Here is a 19,825-nt window from a genome sequence, read left to right as displayed (position 1 = left end):
AATGCATTCACATTTCAATGTATATTTACTTGTTATACATTATTATGCCTTATAGGTATTATACCTATAAGCCATATCCATACGATTCACTTATATAAATATATGTATATTTTTCTATACATAATTTTTTTTTACTTTTGTATGGATTTCTATGCATATCCATAGTTTATATGGATATGCTTGGCGTTCTATATAGTATTGACAAATTCATATGCATAACATAAGTTTTGACCAATACGAGGAGGGGCCCGCCAACGACCACCTCCCTATAGTAGTTTTTTACCCCACGCACTATTGCGTGCATGTTTACAGTACTAGTGCCAGCTATCATTAGGTTTATATATCGTGTTTCAGTGATATATGGGTAAATTCTACCATTTATTCTTATGTATGTATATGGCATTTCTATGCCATATTTATATAATTCATTCATATCTTAATTTATATTTATTATATTATACATTATTATGCCTTATAGGTATTATACCTATAAGCCATATCCATACGATTCATATACTAGTGCAGCCCCTCACTAGGTTTATATATCTCATTTTAATTATATATTGGTAAATTCTATTATTTATTCTTGTGTATATGGCACTTATATGCCGCCATATCTATAAAAATGCATTTATATTTCAATGTATATTTTCTATATTATACATTATTATGCCTTAAAAAGTTATTATACCTACCATAAGGCGATATCCATACGATTCATTTATATAAAAGATATATGTATAATTTTCTATACATAATTTTTTTTATGAATATATGGGTTTCCTAAGCATATCCATATAATACATTTAGTTTTATATGGATTAGATTGGTCTTCTTTATTGTATTGCCAAACTCATATTGATAAAATAAGTTTTGAACAATAAGAGGATCAGCCGCCAACCAACCAACCACTGCTACCATTGGAGGAACATATACTTACTTTTTATATGTCCTCTTACTTGAATGGTCCTCTCTTTACTTGAAAATTTCATTACCATAGGAATCTATTTATACATGGAATATGATTTCCACTACTTTTTCGCGTCACTAATAATTAATATGACGATACAGACTTGCTACCATAACATAAGTCTTGAACAATAATAGGAGCAGCCGCCAACCAACCACCAACCAACCAACCACTGCTACCATTGATAGTAATTTTATATGTCCTCTTTAGTTGAATTTCAATACCATAGGAATATTTATACATGGAATATGTTTTGCCACTACTTTTTCGCGTCACTAATAATATGACGATACAGTCTTGCTACCATAACATAAGTTTTGAACAATAAGAGGAGCAGACACACCAACCAACCAACCGCGCTGCTACCATTATATATACTTATATTTATATAAGTCCTCTTTACTTGAATGGCCTCTTTACTTGAATTTCAATACCATAGGAATATTTATTTATACATGGAATATGTTTTGCCACTACTTTTTCGCGTCACTAATAATATGACGATATAGACTTGCTACCATAACATAAGTTTTGAACAATAAGAGGAGCAGACACCAACCAACCAACCGCTGCTACCATTGAATGAACCATATATACAAACTTTTATATATGTCCTCTTTACTTGAATTTTAATACCATAGGAATATTTATACATGGAATATGTTTGCCACTTTATCATCGCGTCACTAATAAGATGACGATACATTTTGTTTGTTCAATATTTACTTATATATTGATGTTTCCAATTTAGGTCTTTTATATTTCTTCTTCCCTACCTTACACACCACAAACAAAGTGGCGTGCGATGCTGCAAGCAAGCATAATGATTATGCCCGCTTGCAACATCTTTATTATCGAATCATCAAGCAAAGGATAAGCTTCAGTGGATCGCAGTATGGCAGCTGCTCAACCACTTACAACACCTTGCCTGTTACAAAAGTCGTTTACAATTGATTCTAGGCTTTGTCATTGTATTAAATAATGCTTTTATATGTAACTAGCGCGGCATCAGGTGATCAAAGATCCTCCCAATTTACTATGTTACAAATTACATTGGCATCACATCCATTGTCGTTTATAAAGTAAATTATAAACTTTAAATGGTTTAGAAGCCATACAATGCAAATTGCCCCTTATTTATCATTGCAGTCCAGCACGGATACGACCTTAGAGGCGTTCAGGCATAATCCAACGGACGTAGCGTCATACCACTGTTCGCTCGAACAAGTATTGTGCCATTGGTCCGTACCTGCGGTTCCTCTCGTACTACGCAGGAATGCTGTCGCAACAACGTTTTGTCATTAGTAGGGTAAAACTAACCTGTCTCACGACGGTCTAAACCCAGCTCACGTTCCCTTGCATGGGTGAACAATCCAACGCTTGGTGAATTTTGCTTCACAATGATAGGAAGAGCCGACATCGAAGGATCAAAAAGCGACGTCGCTATGAACGCTTGGCCGCCACAAGCCAGTTATCCCTATGGTAACTTTTCTGACACCTCTTGTTAAAAACTCTTTAAACCAAAAGGATCGATAGGCCGAGCTTTTGCTGTCCCTGTGTGTACTGAACACCGAGATCAAGTCAGCATTTGCCCTTTTGCTCTATGTGTGGTTTCTGTCCGCACTGAGCTGGCCTTGGGACACCTCCGTTATTATTTGAGAGATGTACCGCCCCAGTCAAACTCCCTACCTGGCAATGTCCTTGAATTGGATCATACCTGAGTAATTGGAGTTATACCAAATTTTCAAATCAAAAATACATAAATGCACCGTTTTATTAAAGAATTTGTTTGCGATTATATAACAAACTCGTGATACTTTGATCAAGAAGCTTGCATCAAAACCCAATACCATAAGATATAATAAATATATCCGTATAATGGCTAGGAAATGATACACGTTCCATTTAATCAAGTAAGTAAGGAAACAATAAGAGTAGTGGTATTTCATTGGCGATACCAAACCGAAGTCTAATATCTCCCACTTATTCTACACCTCTTATGTCTCCTTACACTGCCAGATTAGAGTCAAGCTCAAAAGGGTCTTCTTTCCCCGCTAATTATTCCAAGCCCGTTCCCTTGGCTGTGGTTTCGCTAGATAGTAGATAGGGACAGTAGGAATCTCGTTAATCCATTCATGCGCGTCACTAATTAGATGACGAGGCATTTGGCTACCTTAAGAGAGTCATAGTTACTCCCGCCGTTGACCCGCGCTTACTTGAATTTCTTCACTTTGACATTCAGAGCACTGGGCAGAAATCACATTGTGTCAACACCCGCTAGGGCCATCACAATGCTTTGTTTTAATTAGACAGTCGGATTCCCCAAGTCCGTGCCAGTTCTGAATTGATTGTTAATTGATAATCGTTATAATTAATAAGAACTAATTGGTTTAACCCAATTAGTATTCTTAAAAATTTTAGCAAGAAAGTTCCACAATTGGCTACGTAACTAAACTATCCGGGGAACAAGTGACCAACATAAATGCCAGACACTCTATTTACCCAGAACGAGCACATAAACCATGTTATTGTTTCCCAATCAAGCCCGACTATCTCAATCTTCAGAGCCAATCCTTATCCCGAAGTTACGGATCTAATTTGCCGACTTCCCTTACCTACATTATTCTATCGACTAGAGACTCTTCACCTTGGAGACCAGCTGCGGATATTGGTACGGCCTGTTGAGAAGTTTGCGTGTCCCCACCATAAATTTTCAAGGTCCGAGGAGAAAATATCGACACAACAGTATATGTCATGCTCTTCTAGCCCATCTACCATATCTCTCTGCGAAAGACTTCCATGGTAGTACGGCTATAAAACAGAAAAGAAAACTCTTCCGATATCTCTCGACGGCTTCTTTATGGTCGTTCCTGTTGCCAGGATGAGCACGAGGCCCATATTTAATAACAAACGGATACTCAACAGGTTACGGAATTGGAACCGTATTCCCTTTCGTTCAAAATTATTCAAGTATATTAATTAGCTTGATTTATATAATATAATTATATTTGTATGGCATTTGTGTTTTACTTGAAAATTTTCGGCTTTCGCCTTGAACTTAGGACCGACTAACTCGTGATCAACCACTGTTCACACGAAACCCTTCTCCACTTCAGTCCTCCAAGGTCTCATTCGATTATTTGCTACTACCACCAAGATCTGTACCAATGGCAGCTCCATGCAGGCTTACGCCAAACACTTCTACGCATACCATTGTACCTTCCTACTCACTAAAGTTTCAAAATTTATATCACAAGTAATATAAATCATCTACTTTAGCGGTAATGTATAGGTATACAACTTAAGCGCCATCCATTTTAAGGGCTAGTTGCTTCGGCAGGTGAGTTGTTACACACTCCTTAGCGGATTTCGACTTCCATGATCACCGTCCTGCTGTTTTAAGCAACCAACGCCTTTCATGGTATCTGCATGAGTTGTTAATTTGGGCACCGTAACATTACGTTTGGTTCATCCCACAGCGCCAGTTCTGCTTACCAAAAGTGGCCCACTGGGCACATTATATCATAACCTTGAACTTCATATCAAGAAAGTTAAGGTTCTTACCCATTTAAAGTTTGAGAATAGGTTAAGATCGTTTCGACCCTAAGGCCTCTAATCATTCGCTTTACCAGATAAGATTATTTTATATAACATTAAAATGCACCAGCTATCCTGAGGGAAACTTCGGAAGGAACCAGCTACTAGATGGTTCGATTGGTCTTTCGCCCCTATACTCAATTCTGACAATCGATTTGCACGTCAGAACTGTTTCGGTCTTCCATCAGGGTTTCCCCTGACTTCAACCTGATCAAGTATAGTTCACCATCTTTCGGGTCACAGCATATATGCTCAAGGTACGTTCCAGTTAGAGGCATAAATAATATAAATATCATTATACATAACTATATAGAACGCCCCGGGATTGTGTTAATTAGCTATAAATAGTTAAAAAACTAATCCCATTATTAGTCAAGTTAATTACGCTATTAGGTTTATATCCCAATAACTTGCACATATGTTAGACTCCTTGGTCCGTGTTTCAAGACGGGTCCCGAAGGTATCCTGAATCTTTCGCATTGTTAATCATACAAGTGCATATAATAAACACAAAAATCAATGATAATTATGCCATTATATAATTCCGAAAAATTAACGCACTGTATTCATATAAATCTATCAGCACTTTATCAAATTAATAACATTTATTCTGTGTTAAAATGCAAGCAAATTAATTTGAATAAACTATAAGTTATATTTTATGATAAATTTTGTATGCTAATAGATTACAATGTCCTTATATGGAAAAAATGCACACTATTATCATAATATTGTTTAAATATTACAATTTTAATGATGAATTTTCCATAACGGATATTCAGGTTCATCGGGCTTAACCTCTAAGCAGTTTCACGTACTGTTTAACTCTCTATTCAGAGTTCTTTTCAACTTTCCCTCACGGTACTTGTTTACTATCGGTCTCATGGTTATATTTAGTTTTAGATGGAGTTTACCACCCACTTAGTGCTGCACTATCAAGCAACACGACTCTTTGGAAACATCATCTAGTAATCATTAACGTTATACGGGCCTGGCACCCTCTATGGGTAAATGGCCTCATTTAAGAAGGACTTAAATCGTTAATTTCTCATACTAGAATATTGACGCTCCATACACTGCATCTCACATTTGCCATATAGACAAAGTGACTTAGTGCTGAACTGATTTCTTTTCGCTCGCCGCTACTAAGAAAATCCTGGTTAGTTTCTTTTCCTCCCCTAATTAATATGCTTAAATTCAGGGGGTAGTCCCATATGAGTTGAGGTTGTGTATAACTTTTTTTGCAATTAATTCTTTATATATAATGATAAAACATTTTATTAAATTCGTTATATATTTTATATATTTGTATGGCATTTGTTTGGTCTAACGAATCAACGAAGAATAATAATATTGTCAACGGCTTTCTATTTACTAATCTTTAATAAGAGACAATTCTAGATAAATTTTTTATGCTAGACATTTCTCAGTATTATTTGATTGAAAAAGAAAATATTTCTCTTCGTTTTTCACATTCAAATTATTTACTAATGTGAGATAATGTTTTTCATATATTTGTTAATATTATGAATAATATAATAATTAAATTATTATTATCCAATAATATACCATATGCTTATAAAATTTCATTATAAAATTTATATAAACAACTTAATTAGCATAGTCTTACAACCCTCAACCATATGTAGTCCAAGCAGCACTATAAAATTAATTAAAGTACATAACAGCATGGACTGCGATATGCGTTCAAAATGTCGATGTTCATGTGTCCTGCAGTTCACACGATGACGCACAGTTTGCTGCGTTCTTCATCGACCCATGAGCCGAGTGATCCACCGCTTAGAGTTTTATATATTGGTTTGGTAATTTTGTCATATATGTTTTTATTGAAAGAAATTAAAAATACACCATTTTACTGGCATATATCAATTCCTTCAATAAATTGATTTTTATACCTAAAACGAATGCTGCGAAATGTCTTAGTTTCATATAACCAATAATATATCAAGTATTTTTTAAATGGCATTTACGGTATTAATACTTTTTTTTAGCGATATATATTGAAATTTATATAAAACATTAACCTGTAATAATCAGGTACAACATTGTACATTTTAGGTTGTTGCATTATCCAATGTATGCGCATAACTGAGATGAACAATACATATCGCAACGCGTGTATATTATGGTCCATATACACACAGTGTTTTATTAATTAATTGCATTTAATATACAATATAATAATAATATTAAATAAATTTAATAATTTCGATTTGCTTGTTCGAATTTGTTATTTGTTTGCTTTTGCTTATTTATTTATCTCTTATTTAATGCAATAATATATTTATTATTACAATTATTATTTCGATTTGCTTGTTCGAAATTTTATATTTGATCTATAAAAGATCATATTTTTGGCAATTTATATTTTATTTGTATTACTATAATATATTATATTATTATAATAAAAACAAATTTTTTTATTAACGGTAAGGATATTAAACAATAATGATCCTTCCGCAGGTTCACCTACGGAAACCTTGTTACGACTTTTACTTCCTCTAAATAATCAAGTTCGGTCAACTTTTGCGAAACAACCGTAACACACAAGGCGTCACAGTGATCACGTCCGGAGACCTCACTAAATAATTCAATCGGTAGTAGCGACGGGCGGTGTGTACAAAGGGCAGGGACGTAATCAATGCGAGTTAATGACTCACACTTACTGGGAATTCCAAGTTCATGTGAACAGTTTCAGTTCACAATCCCAAGCATGAAAGTGGTTCAGCGGTTTACCCGGACCTCTCGGTCTAGGAAATACACGTTGATACTTTCATTGTAGCGCGCGTGCAGCCCAGGACATCTAAGGGCATCACAGACCTGTTATTGCTCAATCTCATTATTGCTAGACGCAATTTGTCCATTTAAGAAGCTAGTGTCCTTATAATGGGACAAACCAACAGGTACGGCTCCACTTATATAAACACATTCAAACACAATAAACATTTTACTGCCACCATGAATGAAGGCTATATAAGCTTCAACACCATAATCCTGAAGATATCTATTTAATATATTTGAGTCTCGTTCGTTATCGGAATTAACCAGACAAATCACTCCACGAACTAAGAACGGCCATGCACCACCACCCATAGATTCGAGAAAGAGCTATCAATCTGTCTTACACACTTATGTTCGGACCTGGTAAGTTTTCCCGTGTTGAGTCAAATTAAGCCGCAGGCTCCACTCCTGGTGGTGCCCTTCCGTCAATTCCTTTAAGTTTCAGCTTTGCAACCATACTTCCCCCGGAGCCCAAAAGCTTTGGTTTCCCGGGAAGCGACTGAGAGAGCCATAAAAGTAGCTACACCCAATTGCTAGCTGGCATCGTTTATGGTTAGAACTAGGGCGGTATCTGATCGCCTTCGAACCTCTAACTTTCGTTCTTGATTAATGAAAACATCTTTGGCAAATGCTTTCGCTTAAGTTAGTCTTACGACGGTCCAAGAATTTCACCTCTCGCGTCGTAATACTAATGCCCCCAAACTGCTTCTATTAATCATTACCTCTTGATCTGAAAACCAATGAAAGCAGAACAGAGGTCTTATTTCATTATCCCATGCACAGAATATTCAGGCATTTGAAGCCTGCTTTAAGCACTCTAATTTGTTCAAAGTAATTGTACCGGCCCACAATAACACTCGTTTAAGAGCACTAATGCAGGTTTTTAAATAGGAGGAACATATGAAAAAATACAAGTATCTAAGCACATGTAAGAACTCCACCGGTAATACGCTTACATACATAAAGGTATAGTACTAACCACAATTGTAAGTTGTACTACCCGTATGAAGCACAAGTTCAACTACGAACGTTTTAACCGCAACAACTTTAATATACGCTATTGGAGCTGGAATTACCGCGGCTGCTGGCACCAGACTTGCCCTCCAATTGGTCCTTGTTAAAGGATTTAAAGTGTACTCATTCCAATTACAGGGCCTCGGATATGAGTCCTGTATTGTTATTTTTCGTCACTACCTCCCCGAGCTGGGAGTGGGTAATTTACGCGCCTGCTGCCTTCCTTAGATGTGGTAGCCGTTTCTCAGGCTCCCTCTCCGGAATCGAACCCTGATTCCCCGTTACCCGTTGCAACCATGGTAGTCCTAGATACTACCATCAAAAGTTGATAGGGCAGACATTTGAAAGATCTGTCGTCGGTACAAGACCATACGATCTGCATGTTATCTAGAGTTCAACCAATATAACGATCTTGCGATCGCTTGGTTTTAGCCTAATAAAAGCACATGTCCCATAAGGTTCATGTTTTAATTGCATGTATTAGCTCTAGAATTACCACAGTTATCCAAGTAACTGTTAACGATCTAAGGAACCATAACTGATATAATGAGCCTTTTGCGGTTTCACTTTTAATTCGTGTGTACTTAGACATGCATGGCTTAATCTTTGAGACAAGCATATAACTACTGGCAGGATCAACCAGAATAATGTTTTTATTCATATTTCATTCATATTTTTGAATAGAAATTAGCAATATAAATTTTATAGATTGTTTTCTATCGAATACGGCCATTTTTATATAGCATTCGTATACGTTTGTTGTTTTCACAATATATACTTGTTCCGCCACTAATAATAACAAGTTTTTTAATTATTGATGTTAAAAACACAATATTTTTTTTCGTAATACGTAATAATTTTCTTTATATTTGCATATTTCATTCTAAAATATCTTTTTTGTTCGACATACGTCATTATTGTATCCACACATGTACAATTTTTGTTTAACCAATATAAAATATTGAATTAAATCATTTGTATTTTGATGATAAATTTAAAATTTATCTGTATATATTCATATAAGACTCTTTGGTAATATATAATATAAAACCGAGCGCATATATGATATGTACGTTAGAAAAAATAATATATATATATATTATTTTCTTTTAATATAGGGACACCTCTTTTAATTTATCCCCGCAGGGAATTATCACATAACTCAGTATGTGATAATGGCAGACCAATATACATATATATCAAGATTATCAATACAAAATATATATCATTATTAGCCTGCCTCAATTGTAATTATTTATTTGGATTAACGATAAAGTTCGGAAACAATTTGTTATTCTATGTATAATAGAAACCTTGGCCTTTGTTTCAACATTATTATCTTTGGGCTTAAAATATTAACCGTGGAGCCAAGTCTCATATTCATAAATGAATAAAGAAACAAATTTGACGGATTAATATCTTCTCTACCGACAGACAGTATTTTGTCACGTCAATAGTAGATGGCCGGCCCATTGACCATCCTATAGTAGTTTTTGGACCCAATATCTTTAATTCGGGTATTTTCAATTGTCTTTGCCAATCAACCGTTTGGTACTCTCTCATATAATAAGAGAATACACATATAATTCCATTATATGGATATATCTTCATTATTTTATTTGCTACATCACCCTATAATAGTTTTTGAACCCGTCAACTTCAATTCGGGTATTTTCAATTGTCTTTGCCAACCATTTATATGGTATTCTCTATTATAATAAGAGAATACTAGTGTATATCCATTATATGGATATATCATCTTCATATTATTTGCTACACCACCCTATAGTAGTTTTTGAACCCATCATCTGCAATTCGGGTATTTTCAATTGTCTTTGCCAACCAACTATACGGTATTCTCTCTTATAATAAGAGAATACAAGTATATTTTCATTATATGGATATAATGCCATTTATTTTTCAATATCCATATAATTCATTTAGTTTTGTATGTACAAAACAAGTTTTCTTTATAGTATTGACAAAATCATATGTTTACGCATAACATAAGTTTTGACCAATACGAGGAGGGGCCCGCCAACGACCACCTCCCTATAGTAGTTTTTTACCCCACGCACTACTGCGTGCCTGTTTACAGTACTAGTGCCAGCTATCACTAGGTTTATATATCATGTTTCAGTGATATATGGGTAAATTCTACCATTTATTCTTATGTATATGGCATTTCTATGCCATATTTATACAATCCATTCATATCTTAATGTATATTTATTATATTATACATTATTATGCCTTATAGGTATTATACCTATAAGCCATATCCATACGATTCATTCACTAGTGCCGCCCCTCACTAGGTTTATAATTGTTATATCATTGATATACAATTTATTTCTATATATATGGCATTTATATGCCATATCCATACAATGCATTCACATTTCAATGTATATTTACTTGTTATACATTATTATGCCTTATAGGTATTATACCTATAAGCCATATCCATACGATTCACTTATATAAATATATGTATATTTTTCTATACATAATTTTTTTTATTTTTGTATGGATTTCTATGCATATCCATAGTTTATATGGATATGCTTGGCGTTCTATATAGTATTGACAAATTCATATGCATAACATAAGTTTTGACCAATACGAGGAGGGGCCCGCCAACGACCACCTCCCTATAGTAGTTTTTTACCCCACGCACTATTGCGTGCCTGTTTACAGTACTAGTGCCAGCTATCACTAGGTTTATATATCGTGTTTCAGTGATATATGGGTAAATTCTACCATTTATTCTTATGTATATGGCATTTCTATGCCATATTTATACAATCCATTCATATCTTAATGTATATTTATTATATTATACATTATTATGCCTTATAGGTATTATACCTATAAGCCATATCCATACGATTCATTCACTAGTGCCGCCCCTCACTAGGTTTATAATTGTTATATCATTGATATACAATTTATTTCTATATATATGGCATTTATATGCCATATCCATACAATGCATTCACATTTCAATGTATATTTACTTGTTATACATTATTATGCCTTATAGGTATTATACCTATAAGCCATATCCATACGATTCACTTATATAAATATATGTATATTTTTTCTATACATAATTTTTTTTTACTTTTGTATGGTTTTCTATGCATATCCATAGTTTATATGGATATGCTTGGCGTTCTATATAGTATTGACAAATTCATATGCATAACATAAGTTTTGACCAATACGAGGAGGGGCCCGCCAACGACCACCTCCCTATAGTAGTTTTTTACCCCACGCACTATTGCGTGCCTGTTTACAGTACTAGTGCCAGCTATCACTAGGTTTATATATCGTGTTTCAGTGATATATGGGTAAATTCTACCATTTATTCTTATGTATATGGCATTTCTATGCCATATTTATACAATCCATTCATATCTTAATGTATATTTATTATATTATACATTATTATGCCTTATAGGTATTATACCTATAAGCCATATCCATACGATTCATTCACTAGTGCCGCCCCTCACTAGGTTTATAATTGTTATATCATTGATATACAATTTATTTCTATATATATGGCATTTATATGCCATATCCATACAATGCATTCACATTTCAATGTATATTTACTTGTTATACATTATTATGCCTTATAGGTATTATACCTATAAGCCATATCCATACGATTCACTTATATAAATATATGTATATTTTTCTATACATAATTTTTTTTACTTTTGTATGGTTTTCTATGCATATCCATAGTTTATATGGATATGCTTGGCGTTCTATATAGTATTGACAAATTCATATGCATAACATAAGTTTTGACCAATACGAGGAGGGGCCCGCCAACGACCACCTCCCTATAGTAGTTTTTTACCCCACGCACTATTGCGTGCCTGTTTACAGTACTAGTGCCAGCTATCACTAGGTTTATATATCGTGTTTCAGTGATATATGGGTAAATTCTACCATTTATTCTTATGTATATGGCATTTCTATGCCATATTTATACAATCCATTCATATCTTAATGTATATTTATTATATTATACATTATTATGCCTTATAGGTATTATACCTATAAGCCATATCCATACGATTCATTCACTAGTGCCGCCCCTCACTAGGTTTATAATTGTTATATCATTGATATACAATTTATTTCTATATATATGGCATTTATATGCCATATCCATACAATGCATTCACATTTCAATGTATATTTACTTGTTATACATTATTATGCCTTATAGGTATTATACCTATAAGCCATATCCATACGATTCACTTATATAAATATATGTATATTTTTCTATACATAATTTTTTTTTACTTTTGTATGGTTTTCTATGCATATCCATAGTTTATATGGATATGCTTGGCGTTCTATATAGTATTGACAAATTCATATGCATAACATAAGTTTTGACCAATACGAGGAGGGGCCCGCCAACGACCACCTCCCTATAGTAGTTTTTTTACCCCACGCACTATTGCGTGCCTGTTTACAGTACTAGTGCCAGCTATCACTAGGTTTATATATCGTGTTTCAGTGATATATGGGTAAATTCTACCATTTATTCTTATGTATATGGCATTTCTATGCCATATTTATACAATCCATTCATATCTTAATGTATATTTATTATATTATACATTATTATGCCTTATAGGTATTATACCTATAAGCCATATCCATACGATTCATTCACTAGTGCCGCCCCTCACTAGGTTTATAATTGTTATATCATTGATATACAATTTATTTCTATATATATGGCATTTATATGCCATATCCATACAATGCATTCACATTTCAATGTATATTTACTTGTTATACATTATTATGCCTTATAGGTATTATACCTATAAGCCATATCCATACGATTCACTTATATAAATATATGTATATTTTTCTATACATAATTTTTTTTACTTTTGTATGGATTTCTATGCATATCCATAGTTATATGGATATGCTTGGCGTTCTATATAGTATTGACAAATTCATATGCATAACATAAGTTTTGACCAATACGAGGAGGGGCCCGCCAACGACCACCTCCCTATAGTAGTTTTTTACCCACGCACTATTGCGTGCCTGTTTACAGTACTAGTGCCAGCTATCACTAGGTTTATATATCGTGTTTCAGTGATATATGGGTAAATTCTACCATTTATTCTTATGTATATGGCATTTCTATGCCATATTTATACAATCCATTCATATCTTAATGTATATTTATTATATTATACATTATTATGCCTTATAGGTATTATACCTATAAGCCATATCCATACGATTCATTCACTAGTGCCGCCCCTCACTAGGTTTATAATTGTTATAATCATTGATATACAATTTATTTCTATATATATGGCATTTATATGCCATATCCATACAATGCATTCACATTTCAATGTATATTTACTTGTTATACATTATTATGCCTTATAGGTATTATACCTATAAGCCATATCCATACGATTCACTTATATAAATATATGTATATTTTTTCTATACATAATTTTTTTTTACTTTTTGTATGGATTTCTATGCATATCCATAGTTTATATGGATATGCTTGGCGTTCTATATAGTATTGACAAATTCATATGCATAACATAAGTTTTGACCAATACGAGGAGGGGCCCGCCAACGACCACCTCCCTATAGTAGTTTTTTACCCCACGCACTATTGCGTGCATGTTTACAGTACTAGTGCCAGCTATCATTAGGTTTATATATCGTGTTTCAGTGATATATGGGTAAATTCTACCATTTATTCTTATGTATGTATATGGCATTTCTATGCCATATTTATATAATTCATTCATATCTTAATTTATATTTATTATATTATACATTATTATGCCTTATAGGTATTATACCTATAAGCCATATCCATACGATTCATATACTAGTGCAGCCCCTCACTAGGTTTATATATCTCATTTTAATTATATATTGGTAAATTCTATTATTTATTCTTGTGTATATGGCACTTATATGCCGCCATATCTATAAAAATGCATTTATATTTCAATGTATATTTTCTATATTATACATTATTATGCCTTAAAAAGTTATTATACCTACCATAAGGCGATATCCATACGATTCATTTATATAAAAGATATATGTATAATTTTCTATACATAATTTTTTTTTATGAATATATGGGTTTCCTAAGCATATCCATATAATACATTTAGTTTTATATGGATTAGATTGGTCTTCTTTATTGTATTGCCAAACTCATATTGATAAAATAAGTTTTGAACAATAAGAGGATCAGCCGCCAACCAACCAACCACTGCTACCATTGGAGGAACATATACTTACTTTTTATATGTCCTCTTACTTGAATGGTCCTCTCTTTACTTGAAAATTTCATTACCATAGGAATCTATTTATACATGGAATATGATTTCCACTACTTTTTCGCGTCACTAATAATTAATATGACGATACAGACTTGCTACCATAACATAAGTCTTGAACAATAATAGGAGCAGCCGCCAACCAACCACCAACCAACCAACCACTGCTACCATTGATAGTAATTTTATATGTCCTCTTTAGTTGAATTTCAATACCATAGGAATATTTATACATGGAATATGTTTTGCCACTACTTTTTCGCGTCACTAATAATATGACGATACAGTCTTGCTACCATAACATAAGTTTTGAACAATAAGAGGAGCAGACACACCAACCAACCAACCGCGCTGCTACCATTATATATACTTATATTTATATAAGTCCTCTTTACTTGAATGGCCTCTTTACTTGAATTTCAATACCATAGGAATATTTATTTATACATGGAATATGTTTTGCCACTACTTTTTCGCGTCACTAATAATATGACGATATAGACTTGCTACCATAACATAAGTTTTGAACAATAAGAGGAGCAGACACCAACCAACCAACCGCTGCTACCATTGAATGAACCATATATACAAACTTTTATATATGTCCTCTTTACTTGAATTTTAATACCATAGGAATATTTATACATGGAATATGTTTGCCACTTTATCATCGCGTCACTAATAAGATGACGATACATTTTGTTTGTTCAATATTTACTTATATATTGATGTTTCCAATTTAGGTCTTTTATATTTCTTCTTCCCTACCTTACACACCACAAACAAAGTGGCGTGCGATGCTGCAAGCAAGCATAATGATTATGCCCGCTTGCAACATCTTTATTATCGAATCATCAAGCAAAGGATAAGCTTCAGTGGATCGCAGTATGGCAGCTGCTCAACCACTTACAACACCTTGCCTGTTACAAAAGTCGTTTACAATTGATTCTAGGCTTTGTCATTGTATTAAATAATGCTTTTATATGTAACTAGCGCGGCATCAGGTGATCAAAGATCCTCCCAATTTACTATGTTACAAATTACATTGGCATCACATCCATTGTCGTTTATAAAGTAAATTATAAACTTTAAATGGTTTAGAAGCCATACAATGCAAATTGCCCCTTATTTATCATTGCAGTCCAGCACGGATACGACCTTAGAGGCGTTCAGGCATAATCCAACGGACGTAGCGTCATACCACTGTTCGCTCGAACAAGTATTGTGCCATTGGTCCGTACCTGCGGTTCCTCTCGTACTACGCAGGAATGCTGTCGCAACAACGTTTTGTCATTAGTAGGGTAAAACTAACCTGTCTCACGACGGTCTAAACCCAGCTCACGTTCCCTTGCATGGGTGAACAATCCAACGCTTGGTGAATTTTGCTTCACAATGATAGGAAGAGCCGACATCGAAGGATCAAAAAGCGACGTCGCTATGAACGCTTGGCCGCCACAAGCCAGTTATCCCTATGGTAACTTTTCTGACACCTCTTGTTAAAAACTCTTTAAACCAAAAGGATCGATAGGCCGAGCTTTTGCTGTCCCTGTGTGTACTGAACACCGAGATCAAGTCAGCATTTGCCCTTTTGCTCTATGTGTGGTTTCTGTCCGCACTGAGCTGGCCTTGGGACACCTCCGTTATTATTTGAGAGATGTACCGCCCCAGTCAAACTCCCTACCTGGCAATGTCCTTGAATTGGATCATACCTGAGTAATTGGAGTTATACCAAATTTTCAAATCAAAAATACATAAATGCACCGTTTTATTAAAGAATTTGTTTGCGATTATATAACAAACTCGTGATACTTTGATCAAGAAGCTTGCATCAAAACCCAATACCATAAGATATAATAAATATATCCGTATAATGGCTAGGAAATGATACACGTTCCATTTAATCAAGTAAGTAAGGAAACAATAAGAGTAGTGGTATTTCATTGGCGATACCAAACCGAAGTCTAATATCTCCCACTTATTCTACACCTCTTATGTCTCCTTACACTGCCAGATTAGAGTCAAGCTCAAAAGGGTCTTCTTTCCCCGCTAATTATTCCAAGCCCGTTCCCTTGGCTGTGGTTTCGCTAGATAGTAGATAGGGACAGTAGGAATCTCGTTAATCCATTCATGCGCGTCACTAATTAGATGACGAGGCATTTGGCTACCTTAAGAGAGTCATAGTTACTCCCGCCGTTGACCCGCGCTTACTTGAATTTCTTCACTTTGACATTCAGAGCACTGGGCAGAAATCACATTGTGTCAACACCCGCTAGGGCCATCACAATGCTTTGTTTTAATTAGACAGTCGGATTCCCCAAGTCCGTGCCAGTTCTGAATTGATTGTTAATTGATAATCGTTATAATTAATAAGAACTAATTGGTTTAACCCAATTAGTATTCTTAAAAATTTTAGCAAGAAAGTTCCACAATTGGCTACGTAACTAAACTATCCGGGGAACAAGTGACCAACATAAATGCCAGACACTCTATTTACCCAGAACGAGCACATAAACCATGTTATTGTTTCCCAATCAAGCCCGACTATCTCAATCTTCAGAGCCAATCCTTATCCCGAAGTTACGGATCTAATTTGCCGACTTCCCTTACCTACATTATTCTATCGACTAGAGACTCTTCACCTTGGAGACCAGCTGCGGATATTGGTACGGCCTGTTGAGAAGTTTGCGTGTCCCCACCATAAATTTTCAAGGTCCGAGGAGAAAATATCGACACAACAGTATATGTCATGCTCTTCTAGCCCATCTACCATATCTCTCTGCGAAAGACTTCCATGGTAGTACGGCTATAAAACAGAAAAGAAAACTCTTCCGATATCTCTCGACGGCTTCTTATGGTCGTTCCTGTTGCCAGGATGAGCACGAGGCCCATATTTAATAACAAACGGATACTCAACAGGTTACGGAATTGGAACCGTATTCCCTTTCGTTCAAAATTATTCAAGTATATTAATTAGCTTGATTTATATAATATAATTATATTTGTATGGCATTTGTGTTTTACTTGAAAATTTTCGGCTTTCGCCTTGAACTTAGGACCGACTAACTCGTGATCAACCACTGTTCACACGAAACCCTTCTCCACTTCAGTCCTCCAAGGTCTCATTCGATTATTTGCTACTACCACCAAGATCTGTACCAATGGCAGCTCCATGCAGGCTTACGCCAAACACTTCTACGCATACCATTGTACCTTCCTACTCACTAAAGTTTCAAAATTTATATCACAAGTAATATAAATCATCTACTTTAGCGGTAATGTATAGGTATACAACTTAAGCGCCATCCATTTTAAGGGCTAGTTGCTTCGGCAGGTGAGTTGTTACACACTCCTTAGCGGATTTCGACTTCCATGATCACCGTCCTGCTGTTTTAAGCAACCAACGCCTTTCATGGTATCTGCATGAGTTGTTAATTTGGGCACCGTAACATTACGTTTGGTTCATCCCACAGCGCCAGTTCTGCTTACCAAAAGTGGCCCACTGGGCACATTATATCATAACCTTGAACTTCATATCAAGAAAGTTAAGGTTCTTACCCATTTAAAGTTTGAGAATAGGTTAAGATCGTTTCGACCCTAAGGCCTCTAATCATTCGCTTTACCAGATAAGATTATTTTATATAACATTAAAATGCACCAGCTATCCTGAGGGAAACTTCGGAAGGAACCAGCTACTAGATGGTTCGATTGGTCTTTCGCCCCTATACTCAATTCTGACAATCGATTTGCACGTCAGAACTGTTTCGGTCTTCCATCAGGGTTTCCCCTGACTTCAACCTGATCAAGTATAGTTCACCATCTTTCGGGTCACAGCATATATGCTCAAGGTACGTTCCAGTTAGAGGCATAAATAATATAAATATCATTATACATAACTATATAGAACGCCCCGGGATTGTGTTAATTAGCTATAAATAGTTAAAAAACTAATCCCATTATTAGTCAAGTTAATTACGCTATTAGGTTTATATCCCAATAACTTGCACATATGTTAGACTCCTTGGTCCGTGTTTCAAGACGGGTCCCGAAGGTATCCTGAATCTTTCGCATTGTTAATCATACAAGTGCATATAATAAACACAAAAATCAATGATAATTATGCCATTATATAATTCCGAAAAATTAACGCACTGTATTCATATAAATCTATCAGCACTTTATCAAATTAATAACATTTATTCTGTGTTAAAATGCAAGCAAATTAATTTGAATAAACTATAAGTTATATTTTATGATAAATTTTGTATGCTAATAGATTACAATGTCCTTATATGGAAAAAATGCACACTATTATCATAATATTGTTTAAATATTACAATTTTAATGATGAATTTTCCATAACGGATATTCAGGTTCATCGGGCTTAACCTCTAAGCAGTTTCACGTACTGTTTAACTCTCTATTCAGAGTTCTTTTCAACTTTCCCTCACGGTACTTGTTTACTATCGGTCTCATGGTTATATTTAGTTTTAGATGGAGTTTACCACCCACTTAGTGCTGCACTATCAAGCAACACGACTCTTTGGAAACATCATCTAGTAATCATTAACGTTATACGGGCCTGGCACCCTCTATGGGTAAATGGCCTCATTTAAGAAGGACTTAAATCGTTAATTTCTCATACTAGAATATTGACGCTCCATACACTGCATCTCACATTTGCCATATAGACAAAGTGACTTAGTGCTGAACTGATTTCTTTTCGCTCGCCGCTACTAAGAAAATCCTGGTTAGTTTTCTTTTCCTCCCCTAATTAATATGCTTAAATTCAGGGGGTAGTCCCATATGAGTTGAGGTTGTGTATAACTTTTTTTGCAATTAATTCTTTATATATAATGATAAAACATTTTATTAAATTCGTTATATATTTTATATATTTGTATGGCATTTGTTTGGTCTAACGAATCAACGAAGAATAATAATATTGTCAACGGCTTTCTATTTACTAATCTTTAATAAGAGACAATTCTAGATAAATTTTTTATGCTAGACATTTCTCAGTATTATTTGATTGAAAAAGAAAATATTTCTCTTCGTTTTT

General features: G+C 34.5%; 4 non-coding genes across 4 annotated transcripts; all 4 read right to left on the bottom strand.

The window, feature by feature from the left end:
• Positions 1-1,824: 1,824 nt before the first annotated feature.
• LOC119562704 lies at positions 1,825-5,795 on the bottom strand. Its single transcript, XR_005221972.1, has one exon. It is a non-coding gene; the product is annotated as a large subunit ribosomal RNA (ribosomal RNA).
• A 401-nt stretch (positions 5,796-6,196) lies between these two features.
• On the bottom strand, positions 6,197-6,375 carry LOC119562666. Its single transcript, XR_005221935.1, has one exon. It is a non-coding gene; the product is annotated as a 5.8S ribosomal RNA (ribosomal RNA).
• Positions 6,376-7,034: 659 nt separating this feature from the next.
• Positions 7,035-9,029, bottom strand: LOC119562688. Its single transcript, XR_005221956.1, has one exon. It is a non-coding gene; the product is annotated as a small subunit ribosomal RNA (ribosomal RNA).
• A 6,583-nt stretch (positions 9,030-15,612) lies between these two features.
• LOC119562706 lies at positions 15,613-19,583 on the bottom strand. The gene has a single exon (XR_005221974.1). It is a non-coding gene; the product is annotated as a large subunit ribosomal RNA (ribosomal RNA).
• Between the last annotated feature and the right edge of the window lie 242 nt (positions 19,584-19,825).

Source organism: Drosophila subpulchrella, unplaced genomic scaffold (assembly GCF_014743375.2).
Source record: "Drosophila subpulchrella strain 33 F10 #4 breed RU33 unplaced genomic scaffold, RU_Dsub_v1.1 Primary Assembly Seq82, whole genome shotgun sequence".
Classification (NCBI taxonomy): Eukaryota; Metazoa; Arthropoda; class Insecta; order Diptera; family Drosophilidae; genus Drosophila; species Drosophila subpulchrella.
This window is presented reverse-complemented; position numbering and strand designations above follow the sequence as displayed.